Below are 22,172 nucleotides of genomic sequence, written 5' to 3'. Positions count from 1 at the left end.
TCTCCATAGGATGGGGAAGCCACAAAAGTTCATAGCTAAGGAGGCTGGTTGTTCACAGAGTGCTGTGTCCAAGCTATCAATGGAAAGTCTAGAGGAAGGGCAAAATGTGGCAGGAGAAGATGCACCAGCAAAAGAGATGACCGTGGGCTTCAGCGGATTATCAAACAGGGAAGATTCAAGAATCTGGCAGAGATCCAGAAAGAGTGGAATGAGGCGGGAGTCACAGCTTCAAAAACCACCACATTCAGACGCATCCGGGAGATGGGCTACAACTGTCGGGTTCACTTCTGAACCTGAGCCAACGTAGGAAGCGTCTCCACTGGGCCAAGGAGAAGGACTGGACTGTTGGCCAGTGGTCCAAGGTCCTCTTTTCCGATGAAAGTAAAGTGTTCCTTTCATTTGGGAATCAAGGTCCAAGGGTTTGGAGGAAGACGGGTGAGGAACAGAACCCAAGCTGCCTGAGGTCCAGTGTGAAATATCCACAGTCCGTCATGATTTGGGGTGCAATGTCCGGTGCAGGTGTTGGTAAACTCTGCTTTCTTAAATCCAAGGTCACCGCAACAGTCTACCAGAATGTTTTAGAGGACTTCATGATTCCTTCTGCTGAGGATCTGTATGGAGATGCAGATTTCATCTTCCAGCAGGACCTGGCCCCTGCCCAAACCGCCAGAAGCACCAAAACCTGGTTTGATGCCCATGCCATCACAGTGCTTGACTGGCCAGCCAACTCACCGGACCTAAACCCCATTGAGAATCTATGGGGTATTCTCAAGAGGAAAATGAGGGGCACCAGACCCAACAACAAAGAAGAGCTGACAGCAAGCATCAAGGAAATCTGGGCTTCCATAACTCCCAGGCAATGCCACAGGCTGATAGCTTCAATGCCACGTGGCATCGAGGCAGTGATTAAGGCAAAGGGATTCCCAACTAAGTATTGAAGATTGACATATCGTTTTGAAAGTACCATATTTTGATTGATTTGATGTGATCCTAATTTCTTTCTTTTTTTCCTGCAAAAACTGAGAAGTAAATGGTGATTTCTTCACAGTATTCTAATTTTTTGAATTCCTGTTTTCGTGGGTTTTATGAGCTGGAAGCCCAAATTACGTAAAAATAAACAAATACACACTTTAAATCGTTTAAATTGTGGGCCCTGAATCTATAATCTATGAAAGTTTAACTTTTTGAATGGAATTATGGAAATTAAACAACTTTTCCATGACATTCTAATTTTTTGGAAAGGGTCTGTATATGTATATATAGTGTTCCTTCGCTCCATCGTGGTTCACCTTTCGCTGTTTTGCAGATTTTTTTAGTACAGTTTTAGTGCTTTTTTTAATGTGTATGAACGTGCATTGTGCTCTGCGTCCTGATTGGCTAAGGGAGAACTCACGCGTTGTGTTCTGCTGAAGGAAGGTATAAGTTACGCGGCTTCCGTTCGTTACATAAAGGAGGGGGAAAATTGCGACATCTGACCACTGCAGCAATATGTTTTTAACAAGGATCCAAAAATGCTACAGCAGCGCGGTGCCAGGACGAATAGGTACGGTCAGATGAGTGAAATACGCGTACGTCACTATTAATAATTTCTTGTGTCCAACCTCGTAGGCTGATCATTAAAATTCAAACGAAGGTTTGAACTATGTTAATGCCTGTCTGAGAAAAGGGTATAAAGTGTATGGTGAGGTTTTTTTTATACTGTAAATATATATATATATATATATAATATTAGGGCTGTCAAATGATTACAATTTTTAATCAGATTAATCTTGGTTTTCAAATTAATTAATCACCATGTCACACTATGTCTGAAACATGACAATTTTTACTGTATTTTATTGAAAGAAAGATAAATTACAAGGCAGGATTATATATATTTGTATGTATTAACAGCACCAAATTAACTGAAAAAAATGTATAAATATATATATATATTTATATATATATATATATATTAGGATAGGCTCCAGCATACCCGTGACCCTAGTGAGGATAAGCAGCATAGAAGATGGATGGATGGATATACTGTATATATTAGGGCTGTTAAATGATTACAATTTTTAATCAGATTAATCATGGTTTTCAAATTAATTAATTAATCACCATGTCACACGATGTCTGAAACATGACAATTTTTTACTGTATTTTATTAAAAGAAAGATAAAAGACAGGGCAGTATTATATATATTTGTATGTATTAACAGCACCAAATTAACTGAAATTTTAAATCAAGTTAAGAGATGGCACACATGTCTGAAAATCAATTTACCTCACACTGGTTTCTTTAATCGCACAGAATAAGCGAATCACACTTTAACTGTGTTATTATGAGCAAGGAGAGCTTGCGTTCAAAGACACCACGTCATTTAAGTTAAAGCAACATGTTTTGAGGGAATTTTCTGCGATTTCCGAGCATACCTAAAAGAAGTAATTCCGCATTAAGAGTTACAAAGTGAGAGATAAGAATATCCACTTTTTGTTTTTCTTTGCATTTCTGTGTATTTAAACCCCATATACACGCCTAATAATGTAATGTTTGTAATGTTCGGAGTGTCACTGAATGCATCTCTCAGTCTGTCATATGACAATGAGGAAATGTTGTTGCAATGACTGAATGAATGGACTAGAGACGTTTGTTTGGGGTTGGACATACATACAGTATATGGTGTTGGAATGGCACTGCTGTTAATAAGTGTATAAGTGTAATAGTAAAATGTAACCGCTAGAGGGCAGCATTGTGTCAAATATTGGCACGATGGTCGTGGGACTTACACTACAGTATTGGGCTTAAGAGCTGTTTATACACACACACGACGAGAGTAACAGACGGCGGCACAGTGCAGCTCCCCATAGAGTCTGGCACTCTTTTATAACTTTATTATGACGTGAACACGTCGTTTTACATTACATAATTACACACACACTTACTCTCGTCGTGTGTGTGTATAAACCGCTCTTAAGCTCAATACTGTAGTGTAAGTCCCACGACCATCGTGCCAATATTTGACACAATGCTGCCCTCTAGCGGTTACATTTTACTATTACACTTATACACTTATACAGTGTATGCTCATTAGAATAATTCAAAAATAAATAAACTCAACGACAAACAGTATTAGTGAGACATATTTACTAAACAAAATACACATTAAAAAAACTAATAATATTAATAATTTTCCCTTTCCGGGACTTCTGGGTCAAAATTGGCAATATAAAACACTTAGAAATACTATATGGAAAAAACACTTATGGCAAAAAATAAGTACATACATATACACATGATCTTGTATCTTTATTTAAAGTTTTTTGATAGCAATATCAAATAAATATAGAATACATGACTACAAATTTGTTTATTAAAATGTGAAATTATTAGTATTACATTTTTAAATGAATATTTACAATATTAAATTATAGATTAGGCTCCAGCATACCCGCGACCCTAGTGAGGACAAGCGGCATAGAAGATGGATCGATGGAAAACCCTCCATAAACTGCATGCTGGTGCAGCTCTTCATTTAATCACAAGACCGAGCTGTTACGCAGCAGTTGTAAGTGTTGTTATTTTAAAGACAGCCAGCAGGGAGAAGCAAAGTCCACATTTACCAATCTTGCATTACAAACAGCTTGACTACATACAGTAATACAAGTATAATACTACATATATGGCACACATCAAGCGTTATAGTTCATGTTGTTGATTATACACGCATATGATATCAATACAGTATAATTTTTTTTTATTTCGGAATACTGTATTTGTTTGAATTTTTGTATTATATTTGGTATATATTTATGAATATTTCGTTATGCATTACCTTCCTCATTGAGCCTAATGGTGTTGTTGTTTCTCAGGATATAAATTCATGTCAGCAGCCTAATCCTGGGCCGAGCTTTGCCGCAGCCCCTCACGTTGAACTTGGCCCGGATAAGGAGAAGAATGAAAGGAAGAGAGCAGCTGGAGGTAAAATGGGAGGCTGAATGCCTACTGTAATGTGACAATGATGGATTAACATTGCTTCGGTGTAAGGTTGTCTTTATGAGGCACGACTTATCACCTCCAAATTACACAAGTCTGACATTGCAAATTGTTTAATTAATTAATATGGATGCACTCTGTGGCATGAGTGACCAATGACCAGTGTGAATAAAAAAAAACACGCATAAAAAGAAGGAAAAAAAATCATTAGGTAGCTTTTGCAAATGTAACAATTTAAAAATAAATATATTAAAATTACATTCAATTAAAATAAAAAAATATTAAATCAATAGCAATAATTTAAGTATAATTTATTTTAGAGAAATCACACAAAGTAATGCAAAACTGTGCTACCACACATTGCTCCAATACACACTAACACAAATGCTTCTTGAGAAATACAAAAAAAAGGTCTACATACAAATTTTTCAGCAAAAATAAACACCTTCTTTAAGGTGTTTAGCACTAATTATTTGTATTGTCCAATGGAAATGTAAAAAAATGGAAATAAAAAGACAATGGTTTATTCCTTCATAATCAACATACATGACGACTTTTGTCCTACCCAGAAACCAGGCATCATCCTCCCCTTGAAGGAGCTTTTAATCTGCCTCAAGAGTCGCACCTCCTGCCTGCCCTTGCCCCCTTGCCCCTCTTCATCCTCTACTGCGTAAAAATTGACCACCCCTGCCGGCTGGTCAAGGTACACACCGATAGTGCTGCACTGGGGAATGTCCCAAATTTCATTGTTGATCCCATTGAACCACACCTGGTAGTGGGATCCGCCCCAGCCCAGGCCCCAGGACTGTTCGTTTTCACCCAGGCTGCATGGTCCGTCGCGTCCCCTGCGGCCTGCACCTTCGTAGGTGACCCCGGCCACAACTCATCCGGAATACTTGATCTCCCAGTAGGCTCGGAAGCCCAAGATTCCTTCTTTGCATAGAACCTTACAGTGGAAAAAATGACATGAACCATAGCTTCTCACAAATATCAGTTCAGCAACCATTCTCTTATACCTTCTTAACAGACGATACTACATACATAAAACTTGGAACAGTACTTTGTCAGTGTACATCATGTATAGCAGTATGGATTTACATTCATTGTGTATGTGCAGTGTACAGTATATGTTTTCAGTTAATGACCTACCTGAGGCACATACTCATATCTTTCTGGTGTGTCCAATACAGGACAAGTGAGGTCATCAGTCATACGGGACACTTTGGATCCACCCTCTGTAATCCACAACATCTTATTGGCTGTCTTGTCATCCAGAGAAAAGTTGATCCAGTCTTTTTCAAAAATTATAGGAGATAAAAATCAATCAAATCAAGTCCTTACAGCAAACCAACTAAAAACACCATGTACAGAATGGCCAAAACTCTGGCATATAGTGTACATCAATTACTGCTAAAGAACCCCCCCCCCCCCCCCCCCCCCACACACACACACACACACACACACACACACACACACACACACACACCCCTGACCATCAGTTAGAAAACCGTGCCTTTGAAAATCTTCTTACATTTAAGGAGCTCAGCTCGCCTTGTTGGCTCCGGGATGTTGGGATCATACTCTGGATTTTTTTCTGGATAACAAAAAAAAACATTTATTGCAAGATGCCGCTAGCATACACATACAACAAAAGAGTCGAGCTTTGTGAGGAGCAATGCAAGGTAACGTAGTAGAAGTTATGAGGGAAAAAGATGCCACAGCCCCCGTGTGGCCAGTCCGCCAAATTTGTTTGAAAGTGGCAGCAACATAAAAGGCAAAAAAAACTAACTTGCCCAGCTCAAAAAAACCTAACCCAGTTTTCCCATCTGGGAAAAAACATGTCTACACATGAAGATGTGGAGCCTTCGTCCCAACAGTCAACACTCACTGAAACGATTGGTCGGCAAAGTAGATACAAACGGAACAGCGCAAAATGGTGTGCATTCACAGAAAGACATCACAAAAACTGCTCTTTAATACAGTTGAAAAGCAGGCTTTTCAAGACGTGCTGCAAATGTTAGACAGTACTAATTGCCTGTGAGAAAATACATGTTACAAATACAAAATTGCAAAACTTTACAGAGTGAAAGATTACATGTTGAAGGAAATATTGCATTATTATGATATAATATTTATTATTATATGCTGTATTATCAAAACATTAGTGGTTTATTTGGTCTCAAAAAATGCTGACCATAATATTGACAATAAACATTTTAATGCGTTGTTTTGTCACACTTTGCTTAGTATACTCTAAACTAAAGTAAACCATGACCATGCCAGTGGTTTCTCAAAACTCACCGTTGAGAAGAGCCACATTTTGGGATTTTTTGCCTATAAACATAAGAAAACAGAGTCACTATAAATAGTGGTGACATTATTAATGATCTTGAGTGATGTCCACTCACCAGGTCTTCTGGCTGCAAGCAGGATTTTTGAACTGGGAGCACTGGTTGGCATCTTTGTTGCCTCTCGCCAGGGTGTGTTGACTAGCTTCAAGTGTGTCAGCTGCGCTCTGCTGCAATGGTGCAAGGTGCTCCCTCATATATACACACACCCTCCCCGGAAAGAGGGTTTTGGTTGGGTTCCCCGGGGGCATCCAGCGTGACATTTTGGTGAGGTATGTTGAGATAATGAACTCTGTAATGGGCGTGACGCAGAGGCTGCCAAAGTGGGATTGTCACATCAATGACCCAATAGCCTATATTTATCTTAGCAGATGTGGAGTTCATTGATGACACTATCATCTCTTTGCAGCAGGAAAATGGGCAGCATCTCAAACACTACATGCTAGGTCAGGTACCAACGTTGTGTAGATGGTTATGGACCAGTGCATAACACAGCTAAATGTAACTAAAATAAAGTAAAACTACCCTACATTTATTTACTGAAACCGCAAAGAGGACAGGGTGTTAATTGAAAGCTGGTGATAATTGAATTGGAAATAATATTATTATTATTAATATCCATCCATCCATCCATCTTCAATGCCGCTTATCCTCACTCGGGTCGCAGGTATCCCAGCTGACTTCGGGCGAGAGGCAGGGTACACCCTGGACTGGTCGCCAGCCAATCACAGGGCACATACTGTATAGATAGTCAACCATTCATGCTCACATTCATACCTATGGACAATTTAGAGTCACCAATTAACCTAACATGCATGTTTTTGGAATGTGGGAGGAAACCGGAGTACACAGAGAAAACCCACGCACGCAAGGGGAGAACATGCAAACTCCACACAGAAATGAACAACGGAGATTCAAACCCAAATCTTCTCTATCTCCTGACTGTGTGGCCAACATGGTAGCCGTGCGGCCCTATTGTTATTATATGGATAATAATAATTATTATTAGACTTATTCTTATTTTTATCTCTCCATCCATTTTCTATACCGCTTGTCCTCACTAGGACAATGCCAGAGCCTACCCCAGCTGACTTTGGGTGAGAGGTCCTATACTGCTCACAGCCACCAAGGGGAATAAGCAGTATAGTTTGTTTCTTTCAGAGTTGCTATGACGTGTGCTGATGTAATAAGTAATTTTATAGCCCTCAAGATACAGCTATGTATATAAGAATGAGGTATATCAAGTGTTTATTTTACTCATTGAAAGATATCCATTGTCAATGATGATGATGACAGGACACACAGAAATCTAGGTCATGACCGTAGTTGTCCCTAGCAGCAACTGAGCAGGTCCCAGTGTTTGATCCAGGATCACTTTGTCTGTCGGCAGCACTGCAAAAGGTGCAACTGATTTGTGATCAGCCTAGAAGAAGAAAGAACAGTGTGATGTCAAAACATTCCAGCGTCCAAGCCTTTCATGGCATTGTATGTAATGTTTAGCATTCTGGTCTCATGTGCCACAGTGGGTGAGCCACAGTGGGACAGGGCAGCCTTGACTGTCAGCGTTCCAAAGCTCTAAACGGCTCGCTAACGCAACCTATAGAGGAGTGTGACATACTAACACGGCTTGTGAGCTTGCAAGCATGAAAGTAATGGGATGGTAAATGCTGACGTGATGATCATGTAGGTCAAGCCACCTTTTTGTCACGCGACTTGCCTAGGGTTCAGTATTTAGGTTATATATATTTATGTGCTGGAAGTACATGTAGTCTTTGGAATAGTCAAGTTTATGATCTTACAACTTTCTATCTTACCTTTTTTCATGGTTATTAGTATTGTTATGATCATTATCAATGCAATTATGCATATTATGGTTATCTTTACTCTGTTATCTTTACTTGATCTTAGAAGACGTTTCGCCTCTCATCTGAACAGGCTTCACCAGTTCATGCTAGAAAACAAGACAGGACAGCTCTTGTCAGAGGCGATGGTGCAGGATCTAAAGTACTTATCCTGTAAAGGTAGAGGCATGCCCAGAGAAGAACAATTTCACTCTTTTCTGGTGCACAAAAGTGTGGACATTCATTAAGATACAGTGGAGTCAAAGTGCAACAACACATTTTTACATGCATTGCACCACATTTTGTACATTTAAGCCAGCACACTAGAGAACGCATTATTTGTACCACAAAAAAATGCCCAAGGACGTACTCGTATGCTTATAAGTCTGCAGCGTTTTGCAAAAATATTTAAAATGTAATAAAATAATTTCTACTGTATATATAATACTACATATTATACACACAAAAATAAATGTAAATTTGTATGAACATTATATAATTATTAGGTCTGTCAATCGGTTAAAATATTTAATCATGATGAATCGCATTTTGTCCATACTTAACTCACAATGAATCACAATTAATCGCAAATAGAAAGAAGTTTTTCTTTTTTAAGGAGACATGACAGTATGGCATCATGAAGGCAGCTTTAGCCGCAAACTCCATCTTGAGAGTTAACCACACTGTTAAAATGTTAGTGGCGGTCCTTAGGTCTGTTCATTTTAACGTCAAGTTAACAGCTAGTTAAAGTTAACCAAGTTTTGGACAACAAGATAACGGTGCCATTAAAGTTAACGGTTGGTTAAGTCTACTTAACCGGCGATTAAAAAAGTGTTTTGAACAACCCGGCCCTGATTGGCTAAGGGAGAACCTGCCCATTGTCTTCTGCGTCCTGATTGGCTCTACACAATTGTCAATTAATCTCCTTCTTGCCAGCCCGCACGGCTGTGTCTCCTGTTGTGTTCACTGCTAGCAAACAGCTTGCAGTGACTCTAATCCAGGGGTGGGCAAACTTTTCGGGCCGGAGGCCACATTGACTTTTAAAATTTGACAGACGGGTCGGGTCAGCACAAGATACGATACATATAAAAAACTGCATTTGTTAACAGTACATATGAAACATAACCAGAAAAAAGCATTAAGAGTATTAACATACATTAGCTTGGAAAATAAAAAGATCTTGGCTTTGAAGGCTCTGACGTTGGCTTGCATTTCATGCACAAACTGGTTTTCCCTTGTAACTTCACATTCAGCTCGTTCATGTGTGCCAGTATATCCACAGTAAAAGCTAAATCACAAAGCCAAACTGTCTCATTCAGCTCAGGAAATTCTCAAGTAGCTCCGAAAACCAAATCATCTCCCGTTTGAGCTCCCACACACATTGACATACTTTTCCCAAACTTCACCAGCAGACATTAGAATGGTAAAGTAAGTCCGTGTGATCCGCGCCAGTTTCTTCCAGACAATTAATAAACTGACGATGGTGAAGTCCCCTCGCTGGAATAAAATTAACGAGTTTCACAACCGGCTTCACTACGTGGTCAAGCTGCAACATGGATTTACACAGCGCTTCCTTGTGAATTATGCAGTGTAGAAACATGACCTCCTGCTCAGGGTTGTCCTGTTTCACCTGTCCTGATTTGTCTTGAGCATCCCGACGTTTTTTCCTGTCACATTTGGCGATCCATCTGTGGTAACGATGGCGAGCGAGTTGAAGAGCTGTAATTGGAAATGGCTCTCTCAAGTCACTGCGCCTACGGCGCCACCTGGTGTTGAAATGCCGTCATTACAAGTCAAAATGAAATGAATGCAATCATTCACATCAAACCTTAATTCTGTACAATCTTCGGCAGGCTGGATTAAAAAGAACAAAGGGCCAGATCTGGCGCCGTAGTTTGCCCACCTCTGCTCTAATTTCTCTATGTTTGCAAGTTTTCTCCCCGGCAAAACCCACAATGTCAACGAAACGTTCCGCACTCAAAAGGCAGAGGAAGCCAACCATCGCACAAAAAGTTGGACTTCTGGATATGCTGAAGGAAGGTAGAAGTTACGTGGCTGTCGGGCGCAATTACGGAATAAATGAATCTTCGATTCAAGGAGGAGGAGGATGCCTGTCGGAGAAAAATGTAAAACGTGTATGGTGTCATATAATAGGCTATTATTATATGAGTAGTGCTTTATGTAAGTTTGTACTGTGATACGTCATACTCCAGTTGATTGACAGGTCCCGCCTATAAGGGGGAGTTCCAGGAAGTGACTGTTAGAGTGAGCACACTGCATGTTTTACGGCTCTGCCACATTGTTATAAAAAGTTGCATAAAACGTGAAGCTTGTCTGCTGACTATCATTACATATGGTGAGGGGTTTTACAGCCTTAAAACATGTATAATAATTGTACAAAAAAATTATGCTGGCTACTTCTCTGATTTCCCTTATTGCAGGCTATTTTGGGAACCTAACCACTGCGATAAAAGAGGGAACACTGTGTACCTAATTGACCTTTGATCTTCAGTTGTTTATTGCACAACGTCAAGGAATAATAGTGCCTAAAAAGGCTGTAAAAATGTACTTAAAATGCGACAGAGGTGACAAGTATCATCAGTTTCTTTTTGATTGCACCTTTTCTTCTACCTCAACAATTCTGGATCTGGTGTAATCTAAAATCAATAGGGGTTTTGCGACAAAATCAAAGAATGCTAATTACAAAATGAGTAAAAGTTCAATTAAAAATGTAACATACAGCCATGGCCAAAAATGTTGGCATGCCAAAGATCATGCCAATATGCTGAGACCCTTGTTTTCATTCCAACAACCTCAATAATTTTGGATCATATATGATTTAAAAATCAATAAAGTTATTGCTCTAACATCAAAGAATGATACCTTAAAAAATAGTAAAAGTTCAATTAAAACAAGAGATACGTATTTTCCTTTAAAGTCAATTACCTCAAAAAACAATCAGATATAATTCAAAATCAATAGGATTATTGCTATAACACAATAGAATACCTTAAACAAAGTTTGATTAAAATCAGAAACATACATTTTTGTCTGTTTTTTTGGGGGTATAATTTCTTGGTATAATTTAAAACCAATAGCATTACTGCTCTAACATAAAAAATTAACCCCTAATATCAATAAGGTCATTGCTCCAACACCGTGTAATAATCAGAAGCAAATTGGTTGTGATGTTTGTCAGAGGTGATTTATTTTATTTTATGCCTTTCTAGCAATTTGTCTCTGATATCATTTAAAATCAATAGGGATATTGTGCTGACATTGAACAAGAATAACCAAAAGTAAGTTGAAGGTTACCTTGGATGTCACAGAAAGCATCCAGTGCTGATTTTCTGATCTTTGATCATGTCATCCATGTTTTATATCGCTTCTCCTCATTAGGGTCACAGGGGCATGCTGGAGCCTATCCCAGCTGACTTCGGGCGAGAGGCGGGGTACACCCTGGACTGGTCGCCAGCCAATCACAGGGTACATATAGACAAACAACCATTCACACTCACAGTCATACCTATGGACAATTTAGAGTCTCCATTTAACCTAACATGCATGTTTTTGGAATGTGGGAGGAAACCGGAGTACCCGGAGAAAACCCACACACACAGGGAGAACATGCAAACTCCACACAGAAATGCCCAACGGAGATTCGAACCCAGGTCTTCCTGATCTCCTGACTGTGTGGCCAACATGCTAACCACTAAACCACCGTGCGGCCGCGATCATGTCATGTCCTTCAAAACCAATGCTATTCTTGCTTCATTATGGGGATATCGGACACTAATGGTGGGGCTCCATCAGGCAGAATAAGAACATTCAACGTAAGCAAAAGAATGACTACCATGTGTTGTTGGTCCTTCATAAAGTCCTGCCTTGACAACAGTGTTGCCACGTTTAAAAGGTCGGTGATGCAGCACAGTGGTGGAGGGTTTGTTTTGGTGGGGGCACCAGTGGTCATCCTCCGAGCATCTGAGAGTCCATGTGGTCGATTAAACATAGTTTATAGTGGCTGCCGGTTATAGCAGCTCTGTACTTTTCTTCCACCTTTTAGTGTTTTTATAGTATTTTAGTCTTCTTCTTACTTTTTCTTTTGGTCGCATTTGGTATTTGATATTGTTACTTTTCTAGTCTGCGCCTTGATGCTCTTTGAACTTTTCAGTTCAACTGTGGGAAACCTCTTCAACCACGGCTCCCCATTCAACCAAGGCTCAATTGTTTACACCCGGGATCAGCTGTTAGCCCTGTGCCACACACTCCCTCTCTGCGCGGAGAGGCTGGAGATCCCCAAGGAGCTGCGGAGGAGCAGAAGAGGATGCAGGTCGGGAGTGAAGTGCAAGAAGCGGAAAAGACGGTACAAGCCATGTCTACCGTCTGTCATCATGGTGAACGTAAGATCTCTCCCCAACAAGATGGAAGAGCTAATGGCGCTGACCCGACTGCAGAGGGAGTACCGGGAATGCAGCCTCATGTGCTTCACGGAGACGTGGCTGAGTGAACTTTCTCCAGATTCACACGTCACAATGGACGGATTCCAGCTGGTACGAGCGGACAGGAATGAAACGGAGAGCGGTAAGAAGAAGGGAGGGGGAATTGCTGTGTTTGTGAATGATAGATGGTGCCACCCGGGACACATCTGTGTGAAGGAGCAACTGTGCACCAGAGACGTGGAACTGTTAGCGGTTAGCATGCGGCCATACTACCTTCCGAGGGAGTTTTCACATGTTATTGCTATGACTGTGTAAATCCCTCCCTCAGCGGTCGATGCTGCAGCTATAGAGCAGATCCACACCATCGTCTCTAAACTTCAGAACCAGCACCCCCAATCCCTCCTCCTCATCTCCGGTGACTTCAATCATGCTTCCCTGTCCTCTGCTCTTCCCACCTTCACCCAGTATGTCAAATGCCACACTAGAGACAATAAAACTTTGGACCTCCTGTATGCAAACATCAAGGATGCATACACCTCATCCCCCCTCCCCCCGCTGGGTCGTTCTGATCACAACCTCGTCCATCTCGTCACAGACTACACTCCAGTAGTGAATAGACAACCCCCTGTGAAGAGGCCTGTGAAGCAGTGGTCTGAGGAGAGCAGTGCTAGGCTCAGAGACTGCTTACAGACAACAGACTGGGAAGCGCTCTGTAGTCCCCATGGCACTGACATTGACAGCATGACGCACTGCATCACAGACTATATCAACTTCTGTGTGGAGAACACTGTGCCCTCCAAGTTGGTGCGGTGTTTTCCCAACAACAAACCCTGGGTAACCTCTGAGATTAAGGCCCTGCTAAACAAGAAGAAGAGGGTCTTCAACTCGGGGGACAAGGTGGAGCTGTGCAGAGTCCAGAGGGAACTCCGGCATAAGATCAGGAAGGGGAAGGACTGCTACAGGAGGAAACTGGAGAAGCGGCTGGAGGAGAATAATGCCAGGGAAGTCTGGAGAGGCCTGCAGACCATCACAGGCCATGGTAAAGGAGTGGGGAGAGACCAAGCCAGTGGGGACAAGATCTGGGCAGATGAACTCAATCTGTTTTTCAACAGATTTGAGTCTGCCCCCCCCCCCTCCCCTACCAACTCACCACTCTTCACCCCCACATCGCCATCCCAGCCATCCTCTACCCCCCTCTCCATAACTGATGATCAGGTCAGAAGTCAGCTGAAGAAGATCAAGGCAAGGAAGGCCCCGGGACCGGACAGCATCAGCCCTACAATCCTCAAAGACTGTGCTGACCAGCTCTGTGGAGTTCTCAGGCACTTGTTCAATCTCAGCCTGAGCCTGGAGAAAGTCCCGGCCCTGTGGAAGACCTCCTGTGTTGTCCCGATACCAAAGACACCGCGTCCCAAGGAGCCTAACCACTTCAGGCCTGTTGCCTTGACCTCTCACCTGATGAAGACCATGGAGAGGATTATCCTGCAGCATCTGCGACCCCTGGTGGGCACTCAGCTGGACCCCCTGCAGTTTGCTTACCGGCCTCGGATCGGAGTGGACGACGCAATGATCTACCTGCTGCACAGATCACTGCTACACCTGGAGGACAGCGGGAGCGCCGTGAGGGTCATGTTTTTTGACTTCTCCAGTGCCTTTAACACCATCCAGCCGTCACTACTCAGAATGAAGATGGAGAGTGTGGGAGTGGACCAACAACTGACTCAATGGGTTATAGACTACCTCACCAACAGACCACAGTATGTGAGGCTCCGTCACTGTGTATCTGACATGGTACTCTGCAGCACAGGTGCCCCTCAGGGCACGGTGCTCTCCCCTTTCCTCTTCACCCTCTACACCTCGGAATTCACACACAACACCACACAGTGTCACATCCAGAAGTTCTCCGATGACACAGCCATTGTGGGTTGTGTTTCAGAGGGGAACGATCTGAAATACAGGACGGTCATCAGGTACTTTGTCAGCTGGAGTGAGCTTAACCAGCTGCAAATCAACACCAGCAAGACAAAGGAGATGATCATTAACTTCCAGAGGAAAACATCCCATTTCACACCGGTGAACATCCAGGGAGCGGACATAGAGTTAGTAGACAGCTACAAATTCCTGGGTGTTCACCTTAACAACAAACTGGACTGGTCCGTCAACACCCACGCCCTCTACAAGAAGGGCCAGAGTCGCCTACACCTGCTGAGGAGACTGAGGTCCTTTGGTGTGTGCAGGACTCTTCTACGGACCTTTTATGACTCTGTGGTGGCCTCAGCCATCTTCTATGCTGTGGGCTGCTGGACAGGGGGCAGCACGGACAGGGACAGGAGCAGGATCAATAGACTGATCAGGAGAGCGAGCTCTGTCCTGGACGGTCCTCTGGACTCCGTGGAGGAAGTGGGGGAGAGAAGGATGTTGGCTAAGCTGATGTCCATCACGGACAACACCTCTCACCCGCTACATGACACTGTTGTTTCCCTTAGCAGCTCCTTCAGCAGCAGACTGTTACACCCACGGTGTAAGAAGGAGAGGTTCCGCAGGTCCTTCATACCGACCGCTGTCAGGCTCTACAACACCTGCACCACCTGAACCATGTTGTAGTCAATATGCATTTCTTTACACTGTACTCTTTACTTGCGTATCTTGCTTGCTGCTGTAACAGGTAAATTTCCCCGCTGTGGGATAAATAAAGTACAAATACAAATACAAATAGTTCTCAGCAAGCCCCTTTGCACCCACTCCTTGCATTGGCAAATTTCATCTGACGTTTTAAAAGTCCAAAAACACGTAATATTAAGAACTATTTACAGTGCAGTATTACCCCAATTCTGCTAAGGCTACTGAAAACGCTTAGCTCAGTTGGTCTCGTGCTTGGTTTCCAACCCAGACATTGTGGGTTCAAATGCAGTGTCTAGCACTGATTCTAATCTGAAGTTGTGCTTGAAGTTAGATGGTTGTAATCAGAAATCAATGTTATCAATAAATGATCATTTTCTTTCTTTTCATTTATCTAAAGGTAACTCTAACACTTAAGGTAGAATGAAAGTAAGAGTAGCTTGTAAGCTGTGCTCGACACTGGATTAGAATCCACAATCGCTGGGTTGGAGACCAAGTACTATACCATCTGAGCTATGGCATTTCTCTAGCCTCTGCCGAACGCGGCGTAACACAACATAACGCAGCATATGTATGATAACGCAGCCAGATCTGGGAGGAGATCCCCCAGGACACCATCCGTAGTCTCATTAGGAGCATGCCCCGACGTTGTCAGGCATGCGTACAAGCACGTGGGGGCCACACAAACTATTGAGAATCATTTTGAGTTGCTACAATGACATTTTAGCCAAATGGACCAGTGTGTTGCATAATTTTTTCACTTTCATTTTTGGGGTGTCTTTGATTTCCCCCCCTCTATAGGGTGATCATTTTCATTTCTATCAAATTATGTGGCATCATTTTGTTACTAATACATCACCCACTTATTATCAGGAAAGATATTCAAGATCATTTTTCCCCCAGTTTAGATCTGATGTGTTTTTGAAGTGTTCCTCTAATTTTTTTGAGCAGTGCATATATATATATATGTATATTAGGGGTGCTGCGATAGATCGGCAACTGATCAGTAATCGCCAATTTCCTTGAAAAAGCATGATATCGGCATATGCCGATACTTGCTTTTAAATGCCAGTACCCTTTGCCCATCGGCTCCGCCCCCATTGCTGCAGCCAGTCTATAGCAACCATCTCCCGCCCACTTTCTCTTCACAAAGCCAAAACAAGCATGTCTGCCGTGTGGGACTTTCTGTCGCTGTGAGAGTGACGTAAGTTTTGCACCCTGCAAAACACGCCTTAAAAAGCCTTAATTTGGTGAGGCACTTGGGGTGGGGGGCGGGCACTTGGCAGGGTTTGGTGAGTTTTTGCGGCTCGAACGTCGGTCGGGCGGCGGCTAATTAGCCAAAACGCGGTACACGCGTCCCGTGATGAACAGTGGTTGGATTCGTTGGGGTGGATATGATATGCGGGAGAAAAAGTTAGAGAATCATTGCTATTATTCATTTTATTCATCATTAAGGAGGCACTGTGTCTTTTATTTTATGTGTTTGTGTGCTTTAGCATTAGTTTTCATAGTGTATGCCAGTGTTATGGCAATACATGATGTTTGGCTCCTTGGGAAACACTGCCATAGATATTTTCTATTTTATATACATAAGACTGTTTCTTGAAATATGGATTTACTTAAATTGTTTAATGTAAAATGACTTTGGGTTTATCTAAGTGAATAAAAATATTAAGAGATTTTTCAAATAATCTGCCTGATGTTGTCCTAATTTAGTACGACTCTACAATATACAGTATTTGGACCTGCCTGGACACATCTCCAGTTGTGTTAGCATTAGCATCAGTGATAACATTACTATTCAGAGCAAACCAATGCAACAATAATACATTACTGCTACTTTAGCATGAGAGGGCCACTTGGGGCCACTTGACTGTTTACCTTTGTAGTGACTGCTCAAAAATGGTGAAAGCTTTGGCGTGTTGCCATGACAGCTTTCAAGTCCAGCAATCCCCTGTCGATGTGGCTGAGTTGGGGGACTACGGGTGGCATCCCTCTGGCTTCGAGACCCCACTTTGATATGCGAGGGTGGATTCTGCGCAGGGATCGTCTTCCCGCTTTGAAAAGCGGTGCCTGGGCTTGTCGCCTTCGCGCCTCAAGCGTCAGCTTTGCAGGACCTAAAAGTGGGGCACATCAACACACGCTATACATGGAATGCCAATGCAAACTCATTTAACAGCCACTAAATAAGCCACTAAAGACAGAGACTGAATACACTCATAAGTCATGGAAGTATGTGCGGTGCATTATATGTCAATCATATGTGTAGCAAAGGTTATGTTTGGATGACCTCATGGAAAATCAGCCATGGTAACCCAATACTTGAAATAAACCAGATTAAAAAGTAGTTTGCGATATACTCAATAAAAAGACATGACTAAATTATGCCAACACCGGCAGGCTTATGGAATCAAGAATCAAGAATCTTTATTGTCATTGTGTTTCCACACAGCGAAATATCACAAACTATCACGGTTTTTCAAAAACATAATAATTAAATGCTCTTCCACTTGTATAGCACTGTTCTACCTGCAAGGCACTCAAAGCACTTTGACACTGTTAGCACATTTACCTACTGATGTCGCAGCATCGTGAGCAACTGGGGTTTCAGTATCTTGCCCAAGGATACTACGACATGATCATGACGGGAGGATCGAACCTGCAACCTTCAGGTTGGGAGACAACCGCACTATCACGTAGCCATGCCGCCCCACACGTCACTTCCTGTAATTTATTTCTTAAATACCTCATTTTCTCTGATTATATTGGGTGATAAAAGTGTAAAGGGGATTATAAGGCTATTAGTTCATGTCTAGAGGGCTCTAATAATGTAAAAAAAAACATCTTTAGAAGGTCGTAAACAGGTTTTCTGTGCTCTTAGTATGCAAATATTCCATTTATAAATGAGGAACCCTACTTAGCGGTAATTCACTTATCACGGTCAGGTCTGGAACCAATTAACTGCCATAAACGAGGGATTACTGTATCTCCATTTGAAAAAAAATATAGTTTTTTGGCCCCCAAAAATATAGGAAAAAATAATGATGAAAAGTTTTGATTTGACAGCGTTACTTACTTTGAATGACTTAAACAAAACAAAAACTAAAATCTGTTCTCATAAAAATTACTTCAAAAAATGTCACTTTAAAAAATTGAATAAATGATGCAGAAATGACAAGTAATATACTATATATTATAATAAAATTATAATATAATATTACAAATAAAGCGATCAAAAAATACACCCAAACTATATATTGTGGTAAAATGTACAGTTGTGGAAAAAATATTTCTACTGTATGTATTTGTGTGTGTAACCACAGCGCACAAAAGGGGGGAAATTTGCCAAAACACGCACCCCGACTGTGTTGCCTGTGCTATTATTTTTCTGACAAATACACCACACGGTGGCGCTCTTATTAAACCCCAAAGTTTGACATCCTTAAGTGGAACTGACTAGAAATTTCTCACACAGCTCAATGTACTTTAACAAATACTGTAGCTTTAAGGTGCAAATAAAATTAAACCATGACCATTACTACCTTTAGCGGACTGACAAGCACGTGTGTACAATTTGAGCAAGAGTGGTTGAAAAACATGGCTGCCATCAAGCAAAAACGCCAGGGGCGCGGACCGGCCCGTAGTCATTGGCCATTTGTCTCATGATTGCAAAACTTTGAGGATATCTTTTTTAATGTTTTCACGTGGATGTAGATTTTTGTTGTTGTAAAACTGAGCACTTAACACAAAACGTCTGCTATGTTTGTGGAGTGTGTTATAATAAAACCAAAGAAAACAAAAGCAAAATGGCGTGAGTTTTAGCTACCGGTAATCACGTTCGGAGCACCAGTGGCCTACATGTTTTCTTTGTGGACATTTGAGTTTATTCCAAGCATTCGAGCCGGCAGTAAATACACGCTGGTGTCACGTGCAAAGGGGGTCATCCCATACGGCACAAATAGCATGACAAATAGGTATGGTGGTGCATACTCCCGAGCGACTTGCGTTTTGTGAATGAATACACTGATTATTTAAAGGAGGAACATTTAAAGTGCTAAATACAACATATGAGGGCAGAAGAATGAAATTGCTGCATACAAAGACACATGTCAGCATCCACATTTAGAAGCCAAAAGTATCATATTACATGCCAACACTTGTGCAAAAACTTGATGAGGTGGATTCAGTGGCTGGTTTGGAAATAACATCTTTACGCTCTGTGCTCCCATGTTATTATTATTCCATTCTGGGCTAACACCACCGTCACTGATTGGCAGTACTCATTCATCATGACACCTTTGGCACATAGAGGGAATATTTACTGTCAGGAATACACACAGCATAGCCAAGCAGGGGATTTAACTGTAATAAGTCCTGTATTGAAAATGTATTGTATAATTGCATGAAATGTAATTGTAGGATTGCACCATAAGATCCAAAACAAAACAAAGTAATGCAACACGGTATTGTACACAAACAATACCAGTCAAATTAATCTGGACAATCCTTGGTAATGGTAACAGTAATGATTTAGTTCATTGCAAATATACTTAACAAAGTTACGATGAAGCACGTCACATGTTTACACTATTCGACATGTCCAAAAAGGAGTAGGAAGTAGAAAAGCTTATTTAATCCTTTCGCTTTCTCCGTGTTTCAGCATTTACTGATAGTTTGTTCATTTCCTGTGTTTAGCATGTATGCCAATTTTCTAATGTGGAAAATGGGTAATAGTAAATGTAATAGTTTGCATATAGTTTAGTCAATAATAAATAAATACACAAAGTAGTAACGTTGACTGAACCAGGATATACAGTATCTGCATCACCTTCTCATTCAATAATATGACAAAGTCTACTGTAGTGTACAGCTACTTTATCTTTTGGACAATATTACCACCTTGTGTCAATACTGAGTATTACATGTTTAATAATAATAATAATAAGTATAAAAATATTGTTCTTATTATTATACAAAAACGTTTGTTTTATTTGACAGATATTTTTTATGTATTTATTTATTTTCCCTTCATGCTTTTTAAGGTTCCCTTCATCTTTCCTTTTCGGCAATAAAATAATGCAGCTAAGGGCCTCTGCAGTGTCTTTATGTCATAATTAATAACACAGTCATGTTAATATCACTAATGCTGACAATCAAATCACTTGAATTAACAAAATTGTTAAAGGTCTCTCGCTGCTGGAAATGTGCTGAAATAATGTGTTTTTTTTAAACAATACATTTCAGAATATCTCCAAAAAAAAACACCATGTAATTAGATGATATTGTACTGAATGGTCTTCATAACAGTACATTTAAATACATATACTAAATATGAGTTAATAGTGTTGTATTTTTTATTTTGAACTTAATTGTAATGTATCCTGTTTTTGTCTAAATAAAGAAAAAAACTAATTTACATTGCTACGTTTGATTGACTATGACAAACACAAATTAATTCATCAATTGTTCTTTTTCATTAACTTCAGATGGCAGAAAATGCTGAGAAAGTTTTTCCATGTAGATGTCTTTACTTTTAAAAAGATATTTTTTTAACAACAAATGTATTTCAGAGCTAAAACATAACAAAAACGTTGTAAAAAAAAAAGGGGAAACATTGTTGTATCTATCTACTTATGTATACCATAAAGTAGCGTACAATAGCGCCTCTGCTGATTGCAGCCAAGTAGTGCACTCTTCATTTTTCAATGAATCCAATGACACCAAATAGAAAGTTAAATGATTTTAAACAAGAAAGGCATGGCTGGGGACAACAACAATGTATCCCACTGTACATTGTTCTGGATTTTGTTGTGCATTCCAATGCTTGAGGGATCAAATTTCTAAGTTAGATATAAAATAGCTGGATTACTACGGTACATTACCCAAGAGCCTTGGACTCACTCTTGATATAGAGCGCCTAGCAGATGGTTCAGTGAGTAAGAGGAAATGCGAAGTAGCCATGCAGCTGTCAGTCAACAGTGCTGATTGTGCTGTACGTCAACTTGACCGGGGCGGGTCATAAATATCTGGATGCTAGCTCCCCCTGTGAGAAAGGGACAAGGCGGTCCTCTAAGGTCACAACCTTAGAGGACAAAAAGCAAATGGTCTGGACATGTGAGACACTAATTATAAGACAGCATGATAACTACAAGTATGTTTGGGGCTTATAAGCGCTGGAAGATGGTGCACTATTGTGGCTGAAAGCCCACACCCTAAATTTAGCCTTGACTTCATCTTATCTCAGCACTTTAAATGCCTTTGATAGTTTCTTCTTGCACACAGTGAGACAGTCATGATTCCTTTTCACACTGTTTGAATTCAAACTAAAATTTTCACACGTTCGGAAGTAAATTTAAAAGTAGCATTTAATATGTCAAGCAAAGACTTATTAATAAAGTTCCTCATCCCTGAGATAATTTCTGGTGTAGACTAGAAAAGTTTTTTAAAAAAGTAATTTAAGGACAATAATTCAGATTAATACAGTACATCACAGCATATCCTATCAGGTCCCAGGCACCATGGAAATATGGCCCCTAGTGGCTGTGAGTAGTACAGGCTATGACAAGCAATCTAGTGAGACCAGGAGTCAGCAACCTTTACTATGAAAAGACCCATTTTGCCCACTTGTATACTAAAGAGAAATAGTCTGGAGCCGTAAACATAACACAAGTTTTAGTCTTTTTAAAATTTTACTCGTGACAAAAAAAAGAATACAACAAACAGACGTGCAGTTTGCGAGGCCTTTTTGACTCCTTCCCGTGTTAATTTGTTAAAAATTAAAATAAAGCGCAGCCCACTTTAATATAATTGAAAAAAAATACGGATATCCGACATTGGCTTTTTTTTGCCAATAACCGATACTGTCCAACTCTCAGTTTCCGAAAAAGTAAGTCTTGTGCCTTGATCTAAGTTATTTTTGGAAAGATTTCATTCATAACGTTCGTGT

At 40.8% G+C, this 22,172-nt stretch overlaps 1 pseudogene; it reads right to left on the bottom strand.

The window, feature by feature from the left end:
* Nucleotides 1–4,358: 4,358 nt before the first annotated feature.
* LOC129177109 (stonustoxin subunit beta-like) lies at nt 4,359–8,645 on the bottom strand (annotated as a pseudogene).
* Nucleotides 8,646–22,172: the final 13,527 nt, after the last annotated feature.

The sequence above is a fragment of the Dunckerocampus dactyliophorus genome, chromosome 2 (genome assembly GCF_027744805.1).
Source record: "Dunckerocampus dactyliophorus isolate RoL2022-P2 chromosome 2, RoL_Ddac_1.1, whole genome shotgun sequence".
Classification (NCBI taxonomy): Eukaryota; Metazoa; Chordata; class Actinopteri; order Syngnathiformes; family Syngnathidae; genus Dunckerocampus; species Dunckerocampus dactyliophorus.
The sequence above is the reverse complement of the archived record's forward strand: the minus strand, read 5'-3'. Positions and strand labels throughout refer to the sequence as shown.